At 35.8% G+C, this 20,040-nt stretch overlaps 1 protein-coding gene across 3 annotated transcripts in view; it reads right to left on the reverse strand.

The window, feature by feature from the left end:
- Positions 1 to 20,040, reverse strand: part of Epha6 (EPH receptor A6) — an 858,253-nt gene that overhangs the window by 728,199 nt on the left and 110,014 nt on the right. The window contains exon 3 of one of the 3 annotated variants that reach the window (XM_021209922.2): positions 18,778 to 18,897. The exons of 1 other annotated variant lie outside the window; for it this stretch is intronic. The gene's annotated coding sequence lies outside the window, so the exon portion shown is untranslated. Of the gene's footprint in view, positions 1 to 6,727; positions 6,760 to 18,777; positions 18,898 to 20,040 lie in introns of those variants that run through there. One more of the 3 variants, XM_029544433.1, reaches the window with a different exon arrangement.

The following is a 20,040-nucleotide window of genomic DNA, read 5'->3' on the forward strand; positions in this document are numbered from 1 at the left end:
AAAGAAAGAAAGAAAGAAAGAAAGAAAGAAAGAAAGAAAGAAAGAAAGAAAGAAAGAAAGGGAGAAAAGGTATAGTCTATAGAACTCAAAAAGGTCAACAAGCTGAAGGGGTCAAATGAGGACGCCTCAGTCCCACTTCCAAGGGAGAAGAAAGCAATCACAAATGGGGAGAGAGTGGGAGGACATGGGAGGGAAAGTAGATGGGGAGTGGAGGGGAGAGGGGAAACTGATCTGGTTTTGGATAAAGGAAAAGGACTGAAGCCCTGAGGTTCTACAGAAAGAATGGGAAGGGGCAACCCCAGGAGGTAGTAGGTTGGGGGGGACCCTCCAGAATGCTCCAAAGACCTTGGAGGTGAGAGACCCTCAGGACTCAAAAGGAGGGACCCTAGATAAAATGTCCTACATTGGAGAGAGGGAACTTGTAGAGCCCACCTCCAGCAGAAAGACAGGGCAATAAGGGAGGGAGGGGTTGCCATCCCACAGTCAAAACTCTGACCCAGAATTGTTCCTGTGTAAAAGAACTGCAGGGATGGAAATGGAAAGGAGTCTGAGGGAAAGAAGGTCCAGTGCAATAGAGGAGTAAGCAGGCTAATTAAATTCACTAACTGCCACTGTACGTTTTTGTTAGAGGAGTTTCTGAGTTTCATGGATATTTCAAGTACAAATTCTGTCCACTGAAAAAAGTATGTTATTGAAAGTGAGTTAAGAGTGTTTATCACATATGAAAAGATATTTATTTATTAAAGTTTTATATTTTTAGTTTGAATTTTCAAAGTTAACTTGGAAAGCTCCATAATTGGTACTGTAATGTCTTTCACCATTTGATATAATCAACAAATCATTTTCTCCATCTTACACAAATTCTTTGCAACAATACAGATTTCTTTCCGTGCACAATCTTGCTTTCATCCAAAAGTATCACTGGGTTATTGTTATTCAAATCATCTTCAGTTCTTGTGAATGTTTAGTCAAGTTTAACAGTATTCAAATTACTCTCCACATTATTCCTCCTGTGTTAAATATAATTTAGTTAAATTTGTATTTCACATGATCATATTTGTATTTCTCCCATAACTGTGTTTCAGATATCTATCTTCATTAGGGTTTCTACTGATGTAATGACCATGGCCATAAACGACTTGGTGAGGGAAGAATTTAAATTCAGCTTACAGTTCCAACTTGAGGGAAGTTGACACAAAAACACAAACAGGCAAGAACCTGGAGCCAAGAGCTGATGCAGTGGTCAGAGACAAAGTTTGGAGCTAAGACGAAAGGATGGACTATCCAGAGACTACCCCACCTGGGGATCCACCACATCATCAGCCACCAAACCCAGACACTATTGCACATGCCAGCAAGATTTTGCTGAAGAGACCCTGATAGAGCTGTCTCATATGAGGCTATGCCAGTGCCTGGCAAACACAGAAGTGGATGCTCACAGTCAGTTATTGGATGGAACACAGGGCCCTCAATGGAGGAGCTAGAGAAAGTACCCTAGGAGCTGAAGGGGTCTGCAACCCTATAGGTGGAACAATATGAACTAACCAGTACCCTCAGAGCTCCTGTCTCTAGCTGCATATGTAGCAGAAGATGGCCTAGTTGGCCATCATTAGGAAGAGAGGCCACTTGGTCTTGCAAAATTTATATGACCCAGTACAGGGGAATGCCAGGGCCAAGAAGTAGGAGTGGGTGGGTAGGGGAGCAGGGTGGGGGGAGTGTATAGGGAACTTTCAGGATAGCATTTGAAATGTAAATAAAGAAAATATCTAATAAAAATTTTTAAAAAGAAATCTATCACCTTCCAGAGAAATCTATACCTAAGGATTGTTGCCTAGTTACCATTGACTTAACAGCTGTCCAAGCTTCACAATAGAATGTTATGGTCTCTTATATAGACTATCACATATTATACTGCAAATAAATATACTTTGATTCCTTCCATCCCTCCCCCAAAAAAAAGAAAAAAAAAAAGGAAAAAGAAAGAAAGAAAGAAAGAAAGAAAGAAAGAAAGAAAGAAAGAAAGAAAGAAAGAAAGAAAGAAAGGCTACTGTGCTACTGTTTGGATTACTCCAATGGTTTGCCCAGCTGGCTTTCTCAAGATAACCATCCTAGCTGTGACACCACCCATTGTGGGATGGACCTCAGACACCAACCATCAAATAAGGCAATAACCCTTCTTACTGAAGCATTTTCTCAATTGGATTCCCTCTTCTCAGATTACTCTAGTTTGTGTCTAGTTATAAAATGAGCCCTCACACATGGTATTTTCTCTCCTGTGCAATGATCCGTGATTTGGACAACATTTCTCAATTTTCAACAAAATTTTATCTGAAAGGGAAAAGACCAGTAGCCACTCTTCAAGGAATTTGCAATGCTGCAATAAACTGTTGACATGCATATATTATTTGTATTTCAGAATCCTAACACTCAATTACAAGAGTGGATATACAAACAGCATCTATTAATTTTACCCCCAGAACTTAACACATCTGATAGCAAGGCTCCAGCTTTGGGGTAAACATATCATTTGTTTCCAAATGATACACATATTTTAGACCTTGTTTAGCCAGTTAGCTGTGTCATGACTGCCAGCATGTTCTGAACCTTTTTAATTGACTCATCAGATGTAGTTAATATGACCTGTGTTCCTCTTCCCTGCAGACTCTCGATAACCTTGAAGAGAAGACGTGAAGAAAAGATGTGAAGAGAAGAGTGCTTCTAATTACCATCCTCAGCCACTTCTCTGTGTATTCGGGTCATTATTTCTTCATATGCCTTGGGAAGATACTTGTGAAAAGATTCATCATTAACTGAATAACGTTCTAGGATTTCTTTTTATGTTCCGTTTACACTATGGAATACCTTTAAATTTACCAACCTTTGACACTGCCCTGATGAGACATTAGCTGTGGAATGTGGAAGAGGGCACAGGTTCATGTATCCCTTTCCTACCGAATACTGATTCCTACAACTGAAAAGGAATCTATTTTATAGTTTATCCCTTACAGCTATGAGAAAACGATTCCGCTGCTGATTTCTTCAAAGCATTTTGAATATCACATGAACAGTAGTTTGTATTTGTGCCTGCCTGTGAGTAACGCTCTTCAATTGACAACTGTTTTTTAATTAAAATGCAGCCATCTGAAAAGCCATTACCATAATGCATGAGGAAGTAGAAAATATTGGACTTACTGACATCGGGAATAAAAATGGTATTTCGTTCAGCATACAAGTTTTTTTGTTTTTTTTTGTTTGTTTTGTTTTTTTTGTTTGTTTGTTTTAAATCATTGAGCAGCATTTTGAGGGCAAAATAAGTAAATAAATATAATGAATAAGTATCAACTTCAAATTTTATTTTTAAGATCATGTTTGCTTCTACCCATGTGTCTGTATCCAATAAAGGAAGGCTTTTAGAAAGTATGTCGATGTGCACACAGGAAGCACACGGAAAGAAAGATCCTCCACAAAGCAATCTGTGCGTGTAGGGGGGAAGGGTGGCAGCAGGGAGGAGGGGAGGAAGGCCTAGCCTAAGCATATTATTTTAAAGATCATAGAGTCCTCTTTGTAATCTTGAAATGTAATGAAAATAAAGAAATCCCTGTAAGTACAGGCACAATGGAACACAATCATAATTTCTATAATTTTAGTAAAAATTCTTCATAAACTGATAACTTATGCTTCCCTGTAATATTTGAATGACTGAACATCATATATTTAGGTCTTGCACAGAAGTAAAAAAAAAAACCATAAACAATATGAATAAATGTGGAACCCATTCATATATGCAAATGAAACTGAAGTTAGCCTAGACATACCAATCTGGATAAACGTAAGAGGTAGAATAAAGCCAAGGGTAAAAATACCAAGCACTGTAAAGAGTCATTTGATCCATTGTATTTAGAGGATAGCCTGTCAACATACATCAAAATAACAACTTGTATACTCTTAGATACAGTACTTCTAGTCATAAAAAATTGTTCCATAAAGTGCATAGCAATAATTCACTTAATAAAGTTTCCAATAGTGAAAAAATTGAGACAAATGAACTATCAGCAAGAGGGGATTAGGAAGTTATGGTTTATTTATATTTATGAATATATCATTGATGTTAATATAGCTCATTATTCTTAAATTACATAATAATTCATTCAATAAATATTTATTTTCAACCTGTTTTGCACCAAACTGTATTCTTGGAGTAAAGTGTATGTCAGTGAAAATATTAATACAAGACAAATTTTCTGATTTCGTGAAGTTTTGAAACTTCAGGTCACATGTAAAGAGAGAAAATAAAAAGGAAAAAAATCAGTGGTAAAAGTGTTACAGAGAGAAATGAACTGACATTAGGTAGGGGTGAGCAAACAAGTGAACAGGGAGGGTAAGGGACAGGGAAGGGTCCCCTTGTTAAATAATGGAGAGCACCTCTCTGATGCAGTGATATTTGAAATCTGACTGAAGTGGAAACCAGTGAAAAATGTGGGGGAACTTGAAAGGAAGAGAAAATGGTGTGATCAAAGGGCACAAGTTATGAACAAGCAGAGTGTATGTGAGGAATGGTAAGGGACCAGCATGAGGAGAGCCCAGCTGAAAGGGTGGGAGTGGTGAACAGGGATTCAAAGGCTTGCGTGGAGGGGTAGATCACTGGAGTGCTGGCTTTCTGTACTAAGAAGGGAAGCACAGCAGGGGGTTGGCATAAAACATCCCAAGATCTGCTAGCATTTTTAATGGATCATTCTAGTGGATGTCTGAGTTATAGGCCAAAGGAGACAAATGAGCAAGCCAATACCTGCAAAAATATTCCTGAAAGGTGAAAGGATTAGAATAGCATTAGAAGGATAATGACTCTATATAGACTTGTGGGGGGGTCTTAAAACATTTGATAATGGCTTGGATATGTAGGATAATAGACAAAAGGGAAATGTCACTTGTGAGATAGATCAGCATATGCTGACATAGGAGGTTGCCTGTGAGATACTGCCACGGGAGAATAGACACCTACAGAAATTTTCCTTTAATCTAAAGGTTAAAAGAAGATAGATTATCAAATTGCTCATTTAAGCAAATGAGAAGTCATATATTTACAAAGTTTATCTCATGCACACCGATATTATTAAAATGTACTACAATGTAATATCCATGTATTTTCTTTAAATCCAGGGTCTTATAACATGGGAGAGTGTAGCCTAGATCATATGTATTTTGGAATGGTCATATCTTCATGTATACAAAAGCAATTTTAAAAGTTTACCTCACTAGAAGTAGAAGATTATGTTACATATGTAGAGTTTTAAAAATACTAATGGTATGTAGTTTTCAGTATCAAAAATACTAAATGTGCATATGAAATCAACTCCATTGAAGAAGATTCAATTACTATTGATATTAATCATATCATTTTTGTTTTACAATGATACCAGTATGAAGCTTAATATTTAAAAATGGAAATTCTCACCTTGTAGAAATACTATATGTGATTAGTGTAACAAGTGCCATTAAAAATGTGGTAGTCACATGGTATGTTGGAAAATATATGCTTCAGCAAAAAAGGAAAAATAGAAATTAATTGTGGAAAAGAACAGTCAGTTTTTCCCCACAAACTAACATTAATTCTCAGAAAAAGTCTCAGGCCTCTACCCCTCTTAATACAATCTCATGAAGTAGAGAAACATAATTCAGAGACCTCAGAATGACAGGGCAACACAGGTTATATAGTCCTGTGCTCAAGGTGTTAGCCCCATGCCTTCAGTGTCTCAGCACCAATGGCCATGCCATCACCATCAAGCAACTGTGACCACATGCACCCTTTAGAAGGTCCCCACCTTCACAGCTCACTGAGCCCACTCTATTTCTGTCAGCCAGTCTCTGCCTTTCCCTATCTCTGACTCTGTCTCCCTAACTCTCTGTCTCTTTCTCTCTGTCTCTCTCTCTTGTCCTCACACTAAGGTAGATTCTTACCCCTACCCCCACCCCCACTAAATCTCTTGTGTGAGAACTGTTGTGTGGTGTGACCTTTGTGGCATTTCTTGGTCTGGACTGATCTGGAAGGTTCTCTCCGGCATAAACCATAATGTGGATGTCAAGCCTTGGTAGAATATTTTGGTGTTGTGCCCTCCATGCTTGGGTGTATCTAAGTCACACTGGGACTCTATCCCTTAACCACTTGCTCCACCTGCAACAGACTTTTAGGCTCAGTTGTTGCTAGAGACCCCATCCAGCAGTAGCAATTGGTAAATTTTCTTTTCAGTGGCAGAAATACTTCCTTGGACATGAGGATGTATCTTCAACATCCAGCTTAACTTCTGGTATTATTGAAGGTGGAAGTATCTATAGCTACACTACTAAGGCTACAGTTGACCTGCTTGGCTGACCCCACTGCTAACAGTTTTCCTTGGATGAGGTTTCATTTTTGAGCTCTGTTTTGTTTTTGTTATTTGTTGATTTTGTTTTTGATTTTTCTTGTTTTTGCTTCATTGAAAAATCCTCCTGTTGAGTGCCATGTCTCATGCAGCCTTGGCCTTTGTCCAATACAGGATGACTCACTGAATGGCTTGTGCCTTCCTCCTTCAATCTTCTTGAGTCCTAGAGATGCCTTAGACATCAGGGGAGAGACCACCCTGTCCCTTTCCCACACATTGGACCTGCATTGTCTGTATCTCTTTTTGAAATGCCTCTTGGAGATCCACCAACCCTTCCACCTAGCACCTGCCTTAGGGGCCTCTAAACTTACCTGCCTTTGCAGTCGAATATAGCCTCAATAGCCTTTACAGTCAGAGTGGTTGTCCAGCACCACCCTAGATCCCAAAATTATTGGGGACTTCCTTAACTCCTGCCAGAGATTGGAGAAATAGAGAGAAATTACCCACTAGAAGTTTATTTTCTTTTCTTAGCTCCAAGTCTTGTTTGTTCTTTTCTGGTCTTCTCCCTAGCACACTGTATGAAGGTCCTGTCTTTTAGTTGTGCTGGATGGAATTTTAGGTTTGTGGAAAAATGGGAGCCAGAGCTAGACCTAGCTGAAGTGTGTTTGTGGGTCTCTTAAAGGAGCAGGTCAAATGCTGTGTGCACACAACCTGCACACACACCTGGTTGTCCCTGCAGCAGGTACTCTAAACCAAGTGCCCTAAGGTATGTATGGATCACTTGTTCATGAATTTGATTCCAAATTCTAGAGTACCTTTCTTCAGCTGCTGCTTCCCTGTGGCCTGCTGTGCCCTCCACAAGGGCATACATTGTTTTTCCTTGTCCCCTAATCTTTCCTTTCCTTGTCCTATGTCATAAGAGTCTCTACTTCCTGGAGTCAGCTACTTCGCCTTTAGTGCTCCCACCATGTGAGGGACTTTTCAACTATGCTCTGTTCTTCCACACTCCCATGAATCTCTTTACTAAAGACACTTATTGGATCCCCTTTCCACTGCATATTTCTGGGTATTTCTGGCTTCAGCCTGTGATCACATAACTTCAGCTTAGAGCTGAAACATGGGGAAACATCCCCATTTTATTCTGTTTTATGGCCCTTTCTCTCTTCTATAGAATCATATTTTATTATAACAGTTAGGCCTCAGTATAGATCAATGACCACAAATTGGCAAAATTGATTCCTAAATTTCCACAAATCATTAACAACTGCTATTTCATACACAAGTGATTCTCAAATATCTTATATTTAAACTTGTTCTTACCAACACTTTCTCTACTTTCCACTCTTAAAAAAATCTTTTATCTATACAATTTCTTTATACTCTTCTTTAAAGAAAAAACACCCTATTAAGAAAACACTGTGTGCAGGCTAAGAAATATGGATCAATTTTCATTCTTCTGCATGCAGGCCACCAGGTTGACCAACACCATTTGTTGATGATCCCCTACATGCCCCCCCCCCAGTATGGTTTGGTCCACTTTGTCAAAGATCAAGTGTTGGTAGGTGTGTGGGTTTGTTTTAGGGTCTTTGATTCTATTCTATTAATGACTCTGTACCAATGCCATGTGGTATTTTATTACTATTGCTCTGTAGTACATCTTGAGGTCAGTGATGGTGATTTCCCCAGATTTTTTTATTGTTCAAAATTGTTTTGGCTATCCTGAATTTTTTGTTTTTCCATATGTAGTTGAGAATTGCTCTTTATGCCTGCTGTACTCTGTGAAGCTCTACCAGTAGCTGACTGAGACAGATAGAGACACTTACAGACAACCATTGGCCTGAGATCAGGACCCTATAGAACAGTTAGGGGAAGGTTGAAGAAGTTGATGGAGATGGCCTCCCACAGGAAGACTGACAGTGTCAACTAACCAGGACCTGTGGAAGTTCCCAAAGTCTAAGCCATCAGGGGCTTTTCAGAGCCCTTGACATGTATATAGAAAAGGACTAGCTTGCCTGGCCTCAGTGGGAGTGGGTATGCCTCATCCTGTAGAGACTTGATGTCCCAGGGAAGGGAGATATCTGGGGGTGTGGTGCACCCTATCAGAGTATCAGAGGCCAAGGGATATGGTGAAGAACTCTGCAAGGGGGGGTTTTGGAGTAGGGGCAACATTTGGGATGTAAATAAAAAAATATTTTTAAAACAATATTCTATAAATTATCTCAGGATTTGTAAGTTGGCTGTGATTTAAAATCTATAAAATCTGTAAAAAAAATGGTTTTAAACATATAAGAAAAGGCTCATATTTTAAAATCTCTGTGTGTGTGTGTGTGTGTGTGTGTGCACGCGCGTATGTTTAAACTCTTTAGGATATATATGTGTTTGTATATGTAACTAGGGTTCTGTATATTTGAATATATATGAAAATATTTCTTTTATTGAAAGTTGAAACCAAGTTGCATGCACACATATATATTAGAAAAACAGATGGTTATAAACCATATGGTTCTCCTATATCTTTTTGAATGACCTCAAGATGTAATCAGCCACATTTCTGACACCCACCATTACTAAAGTTAAGGGGTACATCCCATGTGACTTAAACAGCATCTTCAGATGACCACATGGTATAGAACAACAACACCATCTTCAGAAACCACATGATATAGTAGAACAACAACTAGAATACTTCTTAGTCTGAATGAGTGCTTTGTGTGTCACTTTGTCTCCTGTTTAGATTAAGGAAGCAATTACAAGTCTCTCATACTTTAGACTGGTATAGATCTTTGTTTGATAAGAATTTAAGGTTACATTTGCTACATAATACTATATATGTGGTTCAACTCTGGTTTAGAATATACTATGTATGATGATATAAATTTAAGATTATAAAATTCTCCACAGGCTAACAACAGCTGAGTTAGGATTTATGTCTACCGATTTATGTCTTTGCTAGTGGTTGAATACCAACGCGCTAGAAAATTTAGATAAGTAACAACATGTTTGATAAATAAATTGCATTTGATAATCAAGATTTATAAAATACTAAGGTCCCTTCAAGTTCACAGTAATATTATTCTAGCTTCTTTGTCTTCTCTCACTTTAAGCTTTAGCTATTTATATAAACTAAGCCTTACAAAAAATTGTAATATTCTATAATGGTACACTATGAAAGGATCAATAAAGTTCCTAGTCTTTCTATTGACTTTATGATTAAAAGTTTTACTTTGATACTAAAAGGGCTTCAACCTAAAAATTGCTATTTTTCAAGGCTAAACCTAACAGGGATAGAATGTGAAGTCCTAGTCTTATAAAAGCTAATAACTCATTGTAAACTGTTAAGGATATTTAAGATTTGCAAGTTAATGCATAGTCACCGTATAAATGATCAAATGATTCAATGTGTTCTACTAATGTAATTAATTATAAGAATAAGTTTCATTTAGCCTCCTGTGTATGTTTTTTTAAAATTAAGACTAAAGTAACTAGAAATAATCATAGTTTGTTTAGTTTAGATACATTTAATAGATAATGATACTGAATATGACATTTAATGTTTAACAGCAACAACAACAATGACAGTAATAATGATAACAACAAAGCTTACTGTGATAGAGAGAAGTGCCAGGTCCTGGCATCGCACTTTAGATTTCCTCCAAAGAAATGATGGGCAGAAAAGATCTCAATCTTGAGCTTGCTTTATGTGTAGCAAAGCTGGCTAGAAGGAGGAAAACTCTCCTTCAGTGATGGCCACCAAGACTTTGTCTAAACTCTGAACGAGCAGAACACCGGGGAGCTGCTGGCTGGAATTTGCCTAGACAAGGTAGGCTGGTCCCTGTAAGTGCCTAATCCACACACAAAAAGGCACGAGTCTTCATTTTCTACAATGTTCAGTACAGATTACAAACAAAAGTAATGAATCACAGCATATCTAAAACATCTCTTCTTGTAAACTTAAATTCATGTAAGCTTCAGAGAATTGGCTTGAATCCACCTTTAAGGGGCCAAAATGACTCCAAATAAATATTACCACTCAAAAGCTTGTTTTCCTACTTGCCTATTCTACATATTTCTGAGGGTGGAATATCAATATTCTCATATATTTTCTCTCTCTCTCTCTCTCTCTCTCTCTCTCTCTCTCTCTCTCTCTCTCTCTGTCTGTCTGTCTGTCTGTCTGTCTGTTTTGGAATACCACATAACCTAAAAAATTACTAACAATATAGGCCTAAAGTTTCAAATGTATACCCTGGATAAAAAATTTTCCTTAAAGTCTGAAACTTTACCTTCTGCCCCTAATATGTATCTGTTTCAGCAACCCACCAGCTCCAAGTTTTCCCTTAAAATCAGCATCCAAGACAGCTTCAAAGTGGCTGGCTCCAGGTGGCCCAGCCTCACAAACTGCCCCAATTGCTGCCTGCATGTCCCTAGCCCCAGATGGTCCAATAGAGCCTGAACAGTGAGTCAACCAGAATGTTTTCTCAGGACGTGGTCAGAATCCCAGGTTTCTGGATCTTCAAAACTGGTAATGCCAACAAAGTGCAGGAGCCAATCTAAAGAGCGTGTTCCCCCTTTCCTGCTTCACCATCACCCCTTCGTATTCACCAGTTTATAATAAACAAAAGGGAGAAATTTTAGCTCCATTTCTTTAATGACTTAACCAGCAGCCACATAATCACCAGCTGCCAAATGTGACATATTTGTCCTTTAAAAGGTCCCCACCATTACAGCCTACCCTCTCTTTAACTTGCTCTGTTTCTCTCACTTTGTTTCTCTGTGTCTGTTCTTTTCTCTCCTGTCCCGTCTCTGAGGTGCCCTCTCAATAGCAAATCAATTTCTTGCATGGCATCTGTTGCATGGTGGTGTGATCTTTGCTGCACTCTTTGGCCCCCCACCAATTCACCAAAATACTTCTGCTGCATAAAACCTAAGACAAGGTAAGGCACCTGGGCAAACTGTCTTTGCCTAAATGCTAAGAGGCTTTTTAGCTGAAGATGAGGAAGAAGTATGTTAAGGAAGGTTTGAGCAGTTAGGGCAGACCCCAGTACCAGAGAATGAAAGATCCCCTAAAAACACAGAGAAATGGTGTTCCAAGGACACTTGGATTGCAACTGTGGATAGAACTCAAATATGGGCAATGAGGAAAGGAGTAGTATAAATTTAGAAATTAGGTATATTTCAATTTCCCCGAACATGTAGAATCAAATCCCTATAGTAAATTGAGATAGAGGCAGGTGACTGAAAGGTTTTAAAGCTGAATTGTTACTAAATAAAAGTTTAGTATTTGTTAGAGGTTACATTTGGTGGATAAACTTTAAGGGAAGTGAAAGATACAAGCAACGTCTTTGCACCATTGATTGTGAATCTGGGTTTCATTTTTAATTCCATTGACCACTAATACAAGAGAAAATAGACAATTCAATACATTATTAAGCTGACCCAATTCAGCAAAAGTGATTTTCTGTTGCTCTGGTATTTTTTTTGTGACCTGATATTTTCCTTTCTTTTTTTTATATTTTATTTTTAAATTTATTCTTTAAGCTGTTAGGTTTAAGTAAGTTTATATATCTAGAAATAAGGCTAGAGCCAGACTATAGAAGGATTTATGACAGTTAGATATAAGCCTGTGACACATGCCTGTGGTTGTGTATCAAACACGATTCTGGCACTCAATCTCCCTCAGTCCCACGCACAATTACTTGCTGTATATCTCAAACTATCCATGCTTGAATCCTGGCCCTCGCATACCCGCTTGTTCTTTCTATAATAGCAAGGAATTCTGTCCCTGCCTCATCTATCTCTTGCTAGTTCTATCTTTACTCTCTCTCACTCTCTCCAGCTCCATGGCCAGAGCCTGGGCCAAGTCTAGTTTACTTCTTTCTCTCTCTGCTATGAACTCTTCCAGATGCCTCTGGATATTTTTTCTCTATTATTCATAACAAAAATCTCCACTCTAAGAATATAGTTAACATGTTTCTAGTATTTTTTTACTATGCCCCCTCTCATATAAAAGCTGTATCAATTCTTCCTATTATAGCATTATTTATATGCAAAGTACATTACCATATATAAGATGAAGTATGATTTTAAAAATAAGGGCACGATGCAAAGAATTTTGAATTTATGGATATAAAATATTGAAAATGAAATACTGTATTTTTACAATTGTGTCAGTATAGGGGCTCATCAGACAGATCACAGAAGACCAGCACAGTTCCACGGGGAAGGTTTATTGGGAGGGATAAAGGACAGAGAAGGATGACAAAAAGAGGAAGGGAAGAGAGCGAAGGTCAAAGGACTTTCCTTTTTATTTCGGACATGACATAGCCACACACGCACACACCTCTGCATACAAGTAAGGGCAGATGGGTACTGGGAATGCATGGTGATCACCATGGCAACAGACTCAAGGGTCTCTGTCACCTATGGGTGACATCATCACTGGATTCAGAGGATCGCTTCTGATGAAAAGAACAATAAATAATACTACTTTGCTGATCTTCAGAATAAAGTTCTAGGTTTAGAAAATATCTTCACTAACAACTAACCATGATCATAGAAGAATAGATATTCTAGAAATATGGAGTTTCAATTTAAGAAAAACAGACATGAACAGCACTTGGAACAAATACTGACATTTTAATAACAATTATTGAAAAGAAATAACAAACTAAAAAAATGTGCTAAAAGTTAGTCAAATGTCTCATGAATAAAATAGCATCCCCACAACCTATTGCCCTTGTAATATCTCTGTCTTGAAATTGTTACTTATGGTAACAGCCCATACATGTCATCTAACTCAACTAACTATGGTAGTTTCAGGTGCTAATAATCTTATACAGCAGTGGTTCTTTGCTTTCATAATGCTACAAACTTTAGTTCCTCATGTTGTGATGACCTTCAACCATAATATTATTTTCTTTGCTATTTTATAACTATAATTTTCTACTGTTATGAATAGTAATGTAAATACCTTATATGAAACGTATCTGATATGTGACTACCATGAAAGGATCATTTAACCCCAATGGGGTTATGGCCCACATGTTCAAAATCGCTGTCCTGGAACTCACTTTGTAGACCAGGCTGGCCTCGAACTTAGAAATCTGCCTGGCTCTGCCTCCCAAGTACTGGGATTAAAGGTGTGCACCACAACACCTGGCTGAAAATCACTCTTAAATAACATTCTTGTATACACTTCTCTAAAATATTATTTTAATTCTCAATTCAATCTTATAATGTCATTATACATAATTTATATGAATAATAAATATACTGAGCATATAGGACAGTATTTAAAACTGTCTCCAACTAGTAGTAACCGTTGTAATAAATAATTAGAATTGCAATCCATAGTCTATCATTTCAATACCCTTATACATACTAAAAATAGTTTACAACTAGTAGATACTTTGTTATTTTCATGTAATTAGTTTCAGTTATAGCATAGAGTTACAGGGTTATAATAGAATTACACACAAAGAAAGGGGAACTTACTTTTCTACTATTCAGTGTGATGGCTGGTTCTTACCTACTTAATATTTGATAGACATTTAAAAATCAAGCATCTTCCCATCCTTGATTTAAAAGTCAGATATAAGAGAAACAAAGTGCTTGACTCTTCAACACGAAATACAGTGGGTTAAATGGCAATGCCTGCTCTCCACCATCTTTTATATTTTAATATTTGGCCTACAATTGTCATAATTCTTTAAGAATTAGGGGGTGTGTCCTTGTTGGAGGAGGTATCACTGGCTTTGGATTTCAAAAGCTCATGACTTTCCAGTTATCTCTGTCTCATGTTTGTTTCTCAAGATTTAAGCTGTCTCAGCTACCGCTGCCCTGTTATGGCTGCATGCCTGCTGCCCTGCTCCCTAACATGATGGTCATGTGCTTACCCTGGCAGACTGTTAGTTGTTCCAAAACTCTTTTTTACTTAAGTTACTTGCCTTGGCAGTGATGTCTTATAGGAATAGCAAAGCAACTAATCTTTAAGTTCATTTAACATTATGTTGAATACTAGAGGGTACACACACATACACACACACACACACACACACAGACACACACACACACACACACACACACACACGCCACACTTCAGCAGTAGCTTGCAAGAGGTTGGTGAGGTATAATGCATAACAAATTATCTCTGACCCACAGACACTCAAAATGGGCAATATTAGTGGGAAGGACAATTTAACTTTAGGGAACTAATCTTTTCTGGGACCCCTTAATCTTTTCTGTGTCACTGTGACATGTTACTATATCTGCATGAATTAAAGAAATTAAACCATCTCAAATAGTAGGTATATAGATATTTAGTACATTAATGAACATGCTTGTCAGATTCTATCAAAACTTGGAAATACTATATATCTTTTAATATCTTTAATTCATGATAGCAAAAGATATGTAAGTAGGCTGAAAAATTATGAATTAAGTAGTTAACATTCCTTTAATAAAGATTATATATTAGTATATGAAATTAGACATAATGAACTTTATTTTTATTAAACAATTATTTTTGGTTCTAGCTTTAACCAATAAAACCAGTCAATTTTGAAATTAATATTTCTTATCTTAACTTTCATGAACTAAGTCAGTCATCTTCCCATAGAATAAATGATGCATTTATTAATGAGATTTGAAAGATGTGGTTTTTATTTCTCTTCAAGACATGGTCTCACGGTTGGTAACAAATTTGCAACGAGCCTTTCTTTTAGGCTTCCTAGTATATAATGTACAGGCATTAATTACTATGTCAATTTTGAAATATATGATAAATAGCCAAATGTATATTAAGGTAAGACATGAGCCTGACTGAATAGAGGTTGAATAGCCAGAACTTAACCTTCCTTTATATAGCGGCTGACCGTGGTAGAATTTTCTTGGTGACAAATAGGAAAGGCAAAAGTAGGTAACACAGATTAAAATGATCCATGAAAAGGGTTTTAAATATCTGGATTAAGAGATATAGAAAGATAACTATTCATGGAAGTACAGTTAAAAAAAATATTATTGCCTAACCACTCATTTGAAAATGAGAGGAGTGGGATGGGCGGTTTTCAGAAGGGAAACCGGAAAGGGTATAATATTTGAAATGTAAATACAAAGAAAATAACCAATTAAAAATTTAAAAAAGAAAATGCTTATGAGAAATATTCTAATCATCTACAGGTTTCAACCTAAAAATTCACACAGGTATTTATAATGAAATATTCAGTGTGAAATAGAATTTAGGTGTTATACCAAGTAGGACAGAGAGGAAGTTAAAATGCATCTTAATATTAAGTAAAAGAAACAATCAGAAATAAAGACAGAGTGGATGATTCTAGCTATGTAACACTGCTGGGAAAGGGGAGATACATGAAAGAACAAAGTGCAATCACCATCTCAAGTTAATGAAGAGAAAGTGCTGAACAACCAGAGTTACGGTGGACAAAGTGCCAAATCACCAGAGCACAGAGAAATGTCTAGGACAACTGAGTCTGTCTGCCTGAAAACAATGGTGGATTCATGGTGTCATAAATTTGTTGGAAACTTGGAGTGAGTCTTAGCGTGAACTGTGGGTACTGAGATATGGTATGGGGATAGCAGTCACTGGAAATCAGTAGGTTTGCAGAAGGGCTGGTGTAGAGACAGAAGCAACAAGAGATATCTGCTTCTTCTTGTTCATACTGCTGGGAAACTGAATCTGATCTAAAAGTATGCTCTCTTTTCCCCACCCTCAACGGAAGACAATCCTCTAATTCTATTAAGAACTTTTTCAGTTATTTGAATATTGACATTTCTTTTTATCCATAGATGTTTACTTGCTGGAAATATTTAAAATATTTAAAAATTTCCCCAGGCACATATTTGTTCTCTCAGTTTTCTTTGTCTTTTAACATATCCTTTATAATATTCTACTATTTTTATAGCTAGCATTGATTTATGTATCATTTAACTATGACTACATATTTATAGGCCTATAACATTTTAACATTTATAAGGTATTTAAATTTATATATCATTGGATCTCATTCTGTAGAACAGGTTGACCTCAAACTCACAGAGATCTGCCTGCCTCTACCTCCTGAGTACTAGGGTTAAGGACCTGTGCCACCACTGCCTGACAACCTTCAGGTTTTTAATATTTTCCTTATAGCCTATCTGAAGATTTACTGTAATTCATGGGGAATAAAACTGAGGGATACTATTTATCTGTACATGTCACTATCCACAAAGTTTATTAATTTATGACCACTCCTTTTTTTTTTTTACTGAAAATTGTATTTTGTACAAAAATGATATTTATTGACTAACGTGATAATTGGCTTAATCTTCTTATTGTTCAACAAATTAGAAAATTTGACTTATTGGATCATTTTCTCTTTATTAACTGCTTCCTAGTTTCTTTTTTGATTTTGGGAGTTCACATGAAGACAAGAGGAACCATATTTGTCAGCCATGTCTCAGGATGAAAAGTACAGAATCTTTGCTCTTTCCTTGATGCTCAAACAGATCTAACAAATTGACTTTGTTAGTCACATTATTAGACACCTTTTTTTCAGTCACATTAATAGTTACAGAACTATACATAATGTTGTTTTCAGTTTAAATATAAAGTACACATCTGTTCTAGGTCTGGGCATGCCAGTGCTCTCTCAGGCTCTGTTTGAGCAGGGCCATTAGCTAAACTGATTTGTGTGTTCAAAGCAGAGCATCTTATGATTCTGCATTAAGAAATACAGGAACGGAATGTGATTAAGAACATGTATATAGAAAATAGGCTGTGAATCATATTTCTAAACACATGTAACAGAGTAAAGTTAAAAAGAATTAAGGATATCCCCAAGAATCCTGTTTTTATAATTTTCTTCTTCTTTTTTTTATTTTAGTTTTAAGATGGAGACAGAGGAGATGTTGATCAGGGGAAGAGGGGAGCCTGGAGAAGGGCTGGGAGGAATGGAGGGAGGGTGAGCTGCAGTCAGGATGTAAGGATGTGATATGTGAGTGGAGAATAAAGGTTTTTTTAAAAGAATAATTAGTAATTATCAGTAGCTAATAACTAAAATGCAATGGCTGTGGTTAAAAATTATTTAACTTAAAAAAAGAATTAAGAAATGAATATATTCTGCTAGAATAATGAAGCCATTTTCAAAGAAGTTAATGAAGTGCATGTTTTTGTGTAATGATTTTTTAAATACTTGATTTTGTATATTCAGTTCTATCAACCAAGCTTATATGTAATTAACACTTAAATTCAATTTATTCGTACTGCCGGGAGACAGAAATATAAATGATATAGTGAGATCTGATTATTTACTATAGGCATTAACAATAGTAATACATGGGAATGAATAACAAAATACCCCTTAAAGCAATAATTATAATACAATGTAAATGCAAAAAGGCTGTAAAACATTTGGAGACTATTATATGCATTCACTTTTTAAAAATTCTCCTAAAAATCTTAGTAATCTCATACTTCATATAAGTAGATAAAAATAAATATATTATTTTAAAATTAGTTTTTATAAGTATGAATGTGTAATTTCTACTTTTATATTTATTATTTCAGATTTAAAGTATCTGAGGTCTGATTTATGACTTTCTAGAACTTTTCTTTAAAAGTGTATTAGATCTTTAACCATTCAAATAATTTTTACATATTTTTATATTCAGAAAGTAATTAGCATTAGGTAAGATACTTAGACATCAATTGTATATCTCCTGGGTATGTCATTTACACTCATAGTCATTATATGTAGTCTTTGTGTATTAAGAGAGTTTCATTCTTCTTTACATTGTACACTGACACCATTAATGATGGTTCTCTCTACTTTCAAAATTCACCAGTCTTCCAGTTTAAATTCTTGTTAAGCTTAGATAAAATGTCCCTTTAAGTATTTTGTTATTTTTTTGGCCTATCTATGAAGATTTCCCCTAGACATGGACTTTAACAGCATATCCAGAATTACTACTTTTAACTTCCCATTCATGTCAAGAGGGTTTTTGAAATCTCTCTGAATTGAGGAATAGAAAAAAACAAAGAATTACAAAATAAAATACTGTCATTTATATTGTTTACATGAGAAAGCTTAGATATTTATGAAAACGTATAAAATTTAACTTCACACTTTATAATAGTAAAGGAATCAGAAGAGGTTCTGAGGTTTGTTTTAAAACAGCCACCCTATGTTTTCAATAATTTCACTTTGCATCCTTTAAAGCCATTTACATTTCAATATTATATTAAAAAATCTAAACATCCATTTTTGATATTTTTAAAAGTCTAGAGAAGAAATGTGAATTTCAAACTAATATGTGGACTTTTGATGTACTTGTGGGGCCTAAAAGACAAATTTGCATGAAAAAAACCCTTTGTACTTAAAATATATGCTACACACGAGTAATCTGTTTTCCTACAAACTTTTCCAACCTGGCTCCTAGGGAGCTGCAGCCTGTGAATCCAGAGCAGAGGTAACAGCGGGGTCTGGAGAGGCGGTCTCTTCAGTGCCTTCTGGAATTTTCCCCCCTTTTAGCAGTGTTGGAAATAGGTCTGGAAAAGCATAGGAAAGCTATATCAAATTTTTCTTAGGGGGATTTGTTTCCATTCTGCTTTGGCGATTTTGCATGGAGGTGCTATATGATATGACATTAAAAAATTCATTTTTACCTAATGAGTCCTCCATGTTAAGTTGGCAATATCTTCAAGATAAAAAGATTTCATACTATTCATTTAAATTAAGATAAAATTTGAAAAGTAAATAAATAAGCATCCTTAGAACTATAAATACACAGATGAAAATTTTAAGGGAAGCTGAACTAGTTAGGGTCATGATCTTGATAGAAAATGAACTACGATGCTTCAGTAAAAAACAAGGACTTTGATATTTTCTACTTAGTATTTGAGATTCCAAAAATGTCTAACCCTTTATTATCTTTTGCAGCCTAGAAAATATGAAATGAATTGATAAAACTATTTCTAAATGTGTTATATAGATATAAAATAATATTAACATAAATGATGGTTAAAAATATTTGTGTGTTAGCTCCAAATCAAAACATCAATAATTATATTTAACAATGAGTTTCAAAGTTCTAAATACAATCCATAATTTGTTAAAATAATCAATATAATTAATTATAATATAAAATGTTTTAATTTTATTCTCCTTAATATCTATTATAAAACAAGGAATCAAACTACATATGATTTAGTTACATTTTCTAAAAGTGCATGAGATTATTGTTGGTATCATAATATAGGATACCTCATATTGATTTTGTATTTAAAGAGCAGTGCTTACTGAAACAGTGACTACTGAGGTTTAAATGGTTTGTTATCTCTACATTTCAATGTTTAGAAAACCTAGGTGGACTTTAGAGATCAAAAACTATTCAGATCTCCATAACCTGAATGAGAGTCAGTGTAAGTTGAAATAATAAAGTTATTGCTTCCTTTATGCTGTTAACATAATAAAATTAAACAACAATGGAGACTTAATCTCACAATGCTGAGAGCAAAAATAATACATTAAAGCTATTACACTTAAAATTATGTTCTTATATTAGGAAAATGTTATTTTTATTATTAATTTCTGATAACTGTCGATGCCTATTTTTATTTGCATTGCCTTATCTTCTAGCTACCCTCTCTTAATATATGATTCTTAATAAAATTTATTAATACTCAACAGCT

The sequence above is a fragment of the Mus pahari genome, chromosome 12 (assembly GCF_900095145.1).
Source record: "Mus pahari chromosome 12, PAHARI_EIJ_v1.1, whole genome shotgun sequence".
NCBI classification, from domain to species: Eukaryota; Metazoa; Chordata; class Mammalia; order Rodentia; family Muridae; genus Mus; species Mus pahari.